Source organism: Puma concolor, chromosome C1, assembly GCF_028749965.1.
Source record: "Puma concolor isolate L17-30 chromosome C1, mPumCon1.1.hap2, whole genome shotgun sequence".
Lineage (NCBI taxonomy): Eukaryota > Metazoa > Chordata > Mammalia > Carnivora > Felidae > Puma > Puma concolor.
The window spans coordinates 179,856,896-179,866,206 of NC_141674.1; the positions used below are offsets into that span (position 1 = coordinate 179,856,896).

Consider the following 9,311-nt stretch of genomic DNA (forward strand, 5'->3'; position numbering starts at 1 on the left):
ATCTATAAAGTTTCCATCCTCCCCGATATTTCCCTTGTTTTATAGAAACCAAATCATACTTCTCCTGCTTGAAAATGGCAATAATGTTGTTTACTTACCATCTGGATATTGCGTTCCATATTTTTGTTCTCGTGCCAAGATAAAATGCAGATCTTTGACTGACTACTTCAATATAGCTCAGTTGATTTAGTTCAGTGAATTGCTATTGGCTCCATCCACTGAGACAGCTCTGTGAGTTTTTTCTTTTTTATTTTTTTAAATGACATTTGAATGAGTCATTTGCTAATTTTTTTTAAAAAGGAATTTCTTTTTTGGAACTAGAACACAAAAGCTTCCTGGCTTCTAAGCACTCAAAATTACAAATAAGGTGACTAAAGTCAGTGATAGAAAAATCTGGAGGGAATTATTAATACTCTCAATCTTCCAAGAAAATGCTGAGGAGGGCCCATTTGCTTGAAAAGGAACTTGGTGCTTGGGTTTCTTTTCCATTTCTCAGAGTATGTTTCTAGTGGTAGGAATTCACGGATACGTTATCAATTCGTTCAATTTATTTTTTCTAAAACCTGTATTGGGTGTCTACGTCATGGAAGGCAAAACACTGTCCTAGGTGCCAGACGTGCAAAAATAGATTAAACAGGATTCTGGGCCTTCGGGAGCTCGCCATTTTGTGGAAGGGATAAGACGACATAAGGATAATTCGAATATATGACAATTTCCTAAATGGCATATCGGAAAGAGTCCCACAAAGATTTGGAGAAGAGAAGCAGCAAAGTAAGCACCATTTTCATGAATTAAATAATATTTGAGTTGGATATTGAAGGACAGGTAGAATTTAGACAATAAGAGAAATTGGCAAAGGTAAAATGGAGAGATGGGAGACATTTTTAGGGAGAAAACATATTATCCAGCACCCCAGGGCTGCCCTAGACCCTGAAGATAAAAGCTGAATGAGCTGATGGGGTGGCCAAGCTCAATGGAACATGCGCAGTAGTGGGTCGAAACAGAATGTATCTAGGTAAACGAATGAGGTAACCTAACGGGAGAGATTCTATACAATCAAAATAAAATAATAAAATGACAAGTGACAGTGTTGGGAGGAGAAGTTACTTTCGAGGGGGTCGGGCAGGAAGGTTTCTCTGAAGAGGGGAAATTTGATGTGAGACCAGAATAATGAAAAGCCTTTTGAAGGCCTAGGGAGGCTCGTTTGGTAAACACAAAGGCCAGGGTGGCTAAAGAGTCATGACCAGTGGTGAAGAACACTAAGGCTGCTGTGTGGAGAAGGACTGTGGAGTATGGGGGGGGTCAGGACGCAAAGGAGAGAAATCTCTGGGAGTTTATTGCAGCAAACAGGCAGCAGATGATGCGGCCTCAGACTGGGGAGGCAGTGGGGAGATGCGAGCTAATTCTGGAAAGACAGGGAGTCACAGAGTGCAGGGCTTCACATTCTCTCAGTCTGAGAATTTGAAATTTATTCTGGAGGTAACAGAAGAGTAAAATTATTTATGGATTTAGAATTTTCCAGTGTCTATGCTTTGATCTGTTTTTTTCCTGTGGAAGATACTTTTTTTTTTTTTTACACACCTTTGGTAATTGATTAGTACCTTACATAATGAGCACTCTGTGGTACCCTAGTGATTTGACAGATAAGTGCCTCTTAGAAAGTTGTCCACTTTATAACTGCCGTGGAATCAGATCTTGGGAACATCTTCAGATACACAGAATAGAGACACAGATTTTTTTTTTTTTAGCATAATGAGTCTACATTATAATATTAAAAGTGGTTGATAATAACAAAAGAAAGTTTTGTTGTTCACATAGATGCTCTCCTCTGAGAAGCAGGGATGCCCAAGAAAAAGGTTTATAAGACCACAGGAAATGTAAATAGTGGGGAGCTTTGAGGAACAGGGAAAACTAAAAAGCTTATCTCCACCTAAAAGCGAGCAGTCATTCCTCAACTGCAGCATTGTGGATATTCTGGTTTTTTTTAAGGGAAGAATCTGAAAATTTCCTAATTTTAAAAAGATAGAAATTGGGTCGCCTGGGTGGCTCAGTCGGTTAAGCGTCCGACTTCGGTTCAGGTCACGATCTCGCGGTCCGTGAGTTCGAGCCCCGCGTTGGGCTCTGTGCTGACTGCTCAGAGCCTGGAGCCTGTTTCAGATTCTGTCTCCCTCTCTCTCTGACCCTGTCCCGTTCATGCTCTGTCTCTCTCTGTCTCAAAAATAAACATTAAAAAAAAATTTAAAAAAAAGGATAGAAATTAATGAAAAGAAATTACTACACTGCGCAGTCCAAAGTGAAATGTATTTGTAGGTTTGTTTCAGGCTGGGGGTGGGCGTACTTTGTAACTTCCCAAGTGAAGGCTCCTCCAAGGCTCATTAAACAGCTCTGCTCTGGCTCATCCACGGTGCAGCTAGAAACAAAACTCAGTACTTTGAAAACTGACACCTGATGGGGAGGAAATAGAGGAAAAAAAGCCTGTGTGTGTGGTGGGAGAGGCTGAATGGGAAGAGGAAGCGGAAGAGTAAAGGGATGCTCAGTGAGGCGGCCGGTGTGGTCTGATGGCAACAGCTGGGAGAAACAAAGAAACATCCTGCGTGCCATCATCGGTACCCCATGAGTGTTTGTGATCATAGGACAGTTAAGACTATTTCCTTTGTAGCTACAGACAGTACCTGCATGTCTTTCCAGACTCTGTAGGGCTTACGGAATCTTGAAGTAACCTAGACCCTTAGCATCTGTGACTTCATTTTCAATAATTATAGATATAAGCTTATTTTCATTCTTAAAATTAGTATCCCATTTAAAGTTTCTTGTTCAGTTAAACTAGCCTTCCCATTAGCCCTCTGGGCCACCCCAATTCTTAGTGAACTTCCCATTAGCTGAGTATACAGTCCTAATTATGGAGCATACCTAGAAATCAATCAGTCTGATGCTCTTTTGTGACCTCTTTGCTTTGTTGTAATATTTGACAACAATGAATTCACTTTTTTTGCATATATTTATCTTGTCTTCCCAAATACTGAGTAATTTTGAAGGCTGAAGATCTCAGCTTATCTTTCTTATACCCACCAGAGAGTTTAATATGGTACTTTTTTCAATTAGCAATAATCGCGCCTCGGATAAACCTCATTGGCTACGATACTGCCACTGAGCAAAGCTTAATATGGTACTTTTTTATCCAAAAATGTTTCTTATGTACAAGGTAATAAAATAGTGAGGTGAAGAGCAGAAAATCACACTTTAGCCAACCATACTGTCTATGTGAGATAAGAAAAACTCCTTTGGTTATTTCATCACCACCGCCCCCCCCCCCCCCCCGCCAGGTTTGAGAATTGATTTTTTAAAAACGTCATTGATGACTATTTTGTCATTGCACAGGCATGGCTTTTGTGTTATGGAGCCCAAGAGTAACTCTATCCAAAGCAGAAGATGGTAACGGTTCATAAACCTGGAATTTAGCCACGCCATTTAATTAGAACTTTTAATTTGATGAGAACTTTTGTTTTGTTTTGTTTTGGCCAACCAATGTTTAGAATTGGGACCGCTTTGTGGCTCAGTGTCTACCATGGTTACAGCATCACCGTGTGGATCAAGGATCACGAAAGAAAGGTATAGCCAAGGAAATCTGTGATTGCAGAACTCATTAAAGAAAAGGAACATTGTCTTTCCCCACATTATGTTGCTGGCTAAAAAAGAATTGCCTCGCAATCTGGTTAAAGAAGCTATAAAAAACTTTAGTGGGTAGTTGCAGCTAAATCTTAATACGACGTGGAAAACAATGGCGTCGAATTTCAACAAAAGGAAGCAATATATCAAGTACAACCTTGTCAAGGACCCTTGCTAAAGAATTTACTGCAGATTATCAACTATTTGTTGGGGATTCTCTATATGTAAGGCTCTGGGTACCTTGGGAGACATAGTGGGGAAAAAAGAAGATAAAATCCATGCTTTTAAGGTCTTTCAAATTTAGTGGACAAGAAGTAGTAATGTAACACTTTATTTGTTTGTTTGTTTGTTTGTTTGTTTAAAAGAGAGAGCAGCTGCACATGAGAGCTGAACAGGGGCAGAGGGAGAGGGAAAGAATCGTGAGCAGGCTCCCTGCCCAGGCGGGGACCCAACTCAGGGCTCCATCCCACAGTTGTGAGATCAGGACGTGAGCCAAAATCAAGAGTTGGACGCTTAACTGACTGAGCCACCCAGGTGCCCTATAATACAACCTATTACGATAGGTGTTTAATGTCACCAGACACACCGTGGGGAAAGGCGAGGGGGTATCAATCTGGTATCAATCAATAACCCAGGAGCCCTAAGGAATCCTTTGAATTGGAGGAGAGCTGGCACAATGGATGCCCCCCGGGAAGGACGTGGAGGCAGAAGGCTTCCAGATGGAGAGGACCAAATGAGCGAACATGCAGAGGTAGTGGAGTGTTGTGTGTCTTTAAGGATTAGGCGTTTTCCTGAATGGCTGGAGGAGAGGATTCCTGCCAACAGTGTGTGGGGGACAAACGGGTGGAACTGTGTGTGGGAATTAGCAGTGGAATACAATAAGCCTCTCTCTTAGGATTTGCTTGTGTCCCAGGTAGAAGAGAACTGCTGCTGGTAAGAACCGTGTTTGATTCTTTTTTATCTCTTACTACCAACAAATGCTTAATATTCTTGTTGCTTTTTATAACCTTTGGTATTTGCATGAGTGCCTGGAAAACGAGGCCCTTTAGAAATGTTGGATCTGGTGAGCGTGCACGGTTTTAAAAGCCAAGTGAGAAAGTTTTGGGTTTGGTTCTGTGTGCAACGAGGAGCCTTCAAAACGTTGTGAAAAAGGAAGTTTGTGATCAGAGCTGTGCTTTCTGAAGATAACATAAGCAACCATATGGAGATCAAATCAAAGAGAGAGGAAAAGCCCAGGGCAAAGAGATCTGTTAGCAGTTGTCACAAAAACCTAGGTGAGGGAGGCAGAGCCTGGGCTGAGGGGGCAGTGGCCATGGGAATAGAAGGAGACAAATAAACTCAATTAGATTTGGCCACAGTTTGACGTAGAGAATGCAGAGAATGGACGTGAGGGGCCTGGGGTCACAGTTACCTATCAAACTCAGGGTCCTTAAAAACTTTCAACAATTTGCTACTTCTGTTTAATTTATCCCTCACTGGTGAAGTCCAGCATAAAATGTTAGCCTTTACAAGCAAAAGCTGGACAAAGCCAACAGTTTGAGATTATCCCCAGATTATCGTGGTTGAAGAAAACTTTCCAGGAGCCTTGAATGCAGGAGCCATTCATAGAGAAGAGGAAGGGCTCCAGAGGATGAGTTAGGGGTTAGTTAACACAGTGACTCCTGTCAGATTTGTCAGGTAAGGGCTAAAAGTGTCAGCTATGCCTCAGACAGTTTGCTTAATGATTTGGAGGGGCCTTCCATGTGACAAGTTCACACAGCTGGATTTAAAATATTTAAGGCATTTCTTTCAAGCATTTGCCTAGCTGGGGGTTGTGATGAGGAGGAGGACTATGGTGTTCACTTTTCGGGAATCCTACTTCTTTCTTGACTTGAAAAATGTTGTATGAAATCAATAAAATGTGCATAACAATACATTGTTTTCCCCGAGTGAGGAAATAATTTGGCTGCTGTCCAGCATTGTGCTTATATGAACTGAAAGAAAACATTCACAGCAAATATGTACTGTAGGTAGTCAGGTTGAGAAGGGCTTCCAGCATCATAAATATAAAGAAACCCATGGCTTTACCAAGGATTTCACATTTGTTCACGAAGTGATACAATTTCAAGAAAGCATCTTCTGACAGCCTTTGAAGATCATGTAGAATAATTTGGTTCCCACAGGTGACTACTGTTTAAAGAAATCGCCACGAGTGTCAACAGCAGAGGCATCAAAACAGTACCGATTACCTATGGACAGTCAGAATCCAGTGATGTCAGAACAGAGGAGGTATGGAATTTATCGCTTACAAGATGGTTAAAAAAAAAAAAAAGAAAGAAAGATGGATGAAACCATATGTACGAGAAGCATCACGGAGGACTTCTCAAATGAAATAGCCCATAGCAAAGTAGTAGGAATTTTGTAACAGCTGGAGAACAGTGTTTATTCCCAAGTCCTTGGTGTTTGCAACATTAAACCCCAAACAAGGATGAGGCCATTCTTTTTGGACTGAATATTGAGAAGACGATGGAGAAGGAACTGGCATAAGATGGGTGAGAATCAATATTCATTAGATAAAAGAGGTTTCATTATCAGATAAACAACAAGAATTCATCTAAATGGCTTTCACTGAACATTTATTTTGTAAAATATTACAATGATACAAAAAAATAAAAAAGGACGCATGTACTTCCCAAGAGTCACTGCTACTGACTCAATCATTATTGATTAGAGGCGGGGTTATTCTTTGGCAAAGTTGGATGGAGTGGGATGGGATGACTTTCAATGCTTTCTGTTTCCTGCTTTTTCCCCCCCCCCCCCGCTTCTTTCCCCTCTTTTTTTTTTTAAGTTTATTTATTTATTTTGAGAGAGGGAAAGAGAGAGAGAGAGAGGGAGAGAATGAATGGAGGAGGGGCAGGGAAAGAGAGAGAGAGAGAGAGAGAGAGAGAGAGAGAGAGAATCCCAAGCAGGCCCCAATGCAGGGCTTGGACTCATGAGCTGTGAGATCATGACCTGAGCTGAAATCAAGAGTTGGACACCCAACCAACTGAGCCACCTAGGTGTCCCTTTCTCCTCTTTTGATTTTCTCCTTTCCTTGTTCTGTACCCATTCCATGTGCTTTTCCAGACCCTTTCTGTCCCAGAGGAAGGTGAGAGGAAAAGCTAATTCACTCCGTGACAGTGGTTTTCAACTCTGGCTCAAGTGACTATAATGAGTTTAGGCAGGGTAGGGAGGATGCTCCCAGAGATTCTGACTTCATTTTTCCTGGGTGGAGTCTGGCCATTTATGGCTTTGATGCAGGCAGGGTTGAGAGCTGAGTGGTCTTCAAACTTTCTCCCTCATACCCTTGAACATAATTTTGAAAAATTCTGTTTCACTTTGCACATTTTAAAGTTGGTATCTAAACTGTTTTGGCATAAGTTTAAACAGTAGCTTCAAATAACGTACTTTTGTATATATTACAAACATTGATTATTTTAAAATAAAGAGAAGAAATTATTCCATGAGTCCAATGAAACCAAAGACTATGGGCTTTGATTCCTATCTACCATTATCCATTTAAGAAACAGATGAACAAGCCGTCTTTTAAAAGTTAGAGATTCCAATTTTTTCCTTTGCTTCCTTGAACTCTGACTTCCATTCTCTTTCTGTCACAGAAATTTAGGCTTATAGATTATTTCATCATAATTCTCTGCAACAAGAAAATAGTTGTCAACTGAAATTTAACATTTAAAAAATTTCAAAAGGCTTCAAGTTGAAATTATCCTTCCCCACTGCTGAATTACCTTTAAAAATACTGTTAGCATGGAGTTTACATAAATATATTATAAATTTTGATAATTATTAAACTTTAAAATATAATTTTATCAGAAATGAATTTTTAAATGGGATGTATGGAGCTTTAAAGAAGTCAGTTAGCTTAGTATCCTTTTTTTTTTAATGTTTATTTATTTTTGAGAGATAGAGCACGAGCAGGGGAGGGGTAGAAAGAGAGGGAGACACAGAATCTGAAGCAGGCCCCAGGCTCCGAGCTGTCGGCACAGAGGCTGACACAGGGCTCGAACCCACAGACCGTGCGATCATGACCTGAGCCGAAGTCGGACGCTCAACTCACTGAGCCACCAAGGGACACTTTAGTATCCTTTAATGTAGAATGTTTAGTGATAAAAATGAAACAGGGTTCAGCACCAGTAACACCCCATTTGTTAGTTTTATAGATGCAAATGCTGACAAACCTTGTTCACGTGAATAAAGAGATTGCTATTAGAAAGACATTGTTGGGCACCTGGGTGGCTCAGTTGGTTAAGCATCAGACTTTTGATTTCAGCTCAGCTCATGAGCTCAATGTTCATGGGTTCAAGCTCTGCATCGGGCTCTGTGCTGATAGCTTGGAGTTTGCCTGGGATTCTCTCTCTCCCTCTCTCTCTCTCTCTCAATATAAATAAATAAACTTAAAAAAAAGAAAGAATGCTGTTATCACAATGTCAATCACTTTTTTTTTAACTGCTTCTGAATTGTATGCAAAAAATAAAGTACTCAGCAATTTCTTCTTAGAAACATTAATAAATATCAGTGGAAAACTGGATTCAATTCTTCCTTCAATATTGTTGGAAACAAAAAAACTACCTGAGTAACTTGGAAAAGAATTTCTTATTCATTCACTGAATCATTCACTTTCTCAAAACTAACACCAAATAGATCCACTGTTAGATCTCCCCTGAATGCCACCCCAGGAAATGCACCATTGGAATATTTGTGGTGGGTAGTACACTTTTATTTATTTATTTACTTTAAAGTGAAACGAAGTAAGAGAAGTGAGAACCCAGAACTGGGTCAACATCTTGACCGCACTTGATCTTGAGCAGATGATTTTTTTTTTTTTTTTTTTTAGGAAAGGGAAGAAATGGAAATTGAAGATCTCCGAAAGTCTGTTCTCATTCCCAGTTTATGTATATTTAATATATGAGTCCTCTCATAAGTATATTTATGTAGTAAGTGAAGACAGTTAAGGAAAAAGGAAAGTGTGGTTAATTGGAAGACATGAACTCTTGGAGGTAATAAAGGACTTGTGGATGGGAATGTTTTTTCGACTGGAGTTTCTCAGATCCTATGTCATGGGCAGCTACAAATTCCCCCTATTTCCTTTTGACTTGCTTGGGTGATATTTGAAAAAAAGTTTCCATGAGTTTGACTGAAGTAGATTTACTACATCAAATACGTAAACTCTCAGTGCTACTACTTAATCCAAATGTAAGGCAGACAACATATTTAATTCTCAGTGTTATAGCAGTTGCACAAAAAAAGGGAAAAGAAACAATGGTAAAGTTAATTTTAATGTATTTTATTAAACCCAATATATCATAATATTATCATTTCAACATGCTATCAATATAAAAACTGTTAATGAGATTTTTTTTTTTTTTTGCATTCTTATTTTCGTTTTAAGTGTTTGAAATCCGGGGTGCCTTTCATACTTACAGAACATCTCAGCACTAGTCACATTTCATGTACTCAACAGCCACATGTTCCTAGTGGCTACCATACGGGCAGTGTGGCCACAGATGATTGGAAAGTAAACTTTGCACATTTTCTTCTTTATTAAAAATTTTAAAAATGTTTATTTAATTTTGAGAGGGAGACAGCGTGTGAATGGGGGAGGGGCAGAG

The 9,311-nt window shown here is 39.8% G+C and overlaps 1 non-coding gene across 1 annotated transcript; it reads right to left on the reverse strand.

Moving 5' to 3' along the window:
• Window positions 1-3,013: 3,013 nt before the first annotated feature.
• On the reverse strand, window positions 3,014-3,159 carry LOC112849000 (U4 spliceosomal RNA). The gene has a single exon (XR_003222458.1). It is a non-coding gene; the product is annotated as a U4 spliceosomal RNA (small nuclear RNA).
• Window positions 3,160-9,311: the final 6,152 nt, after the last annotated feature.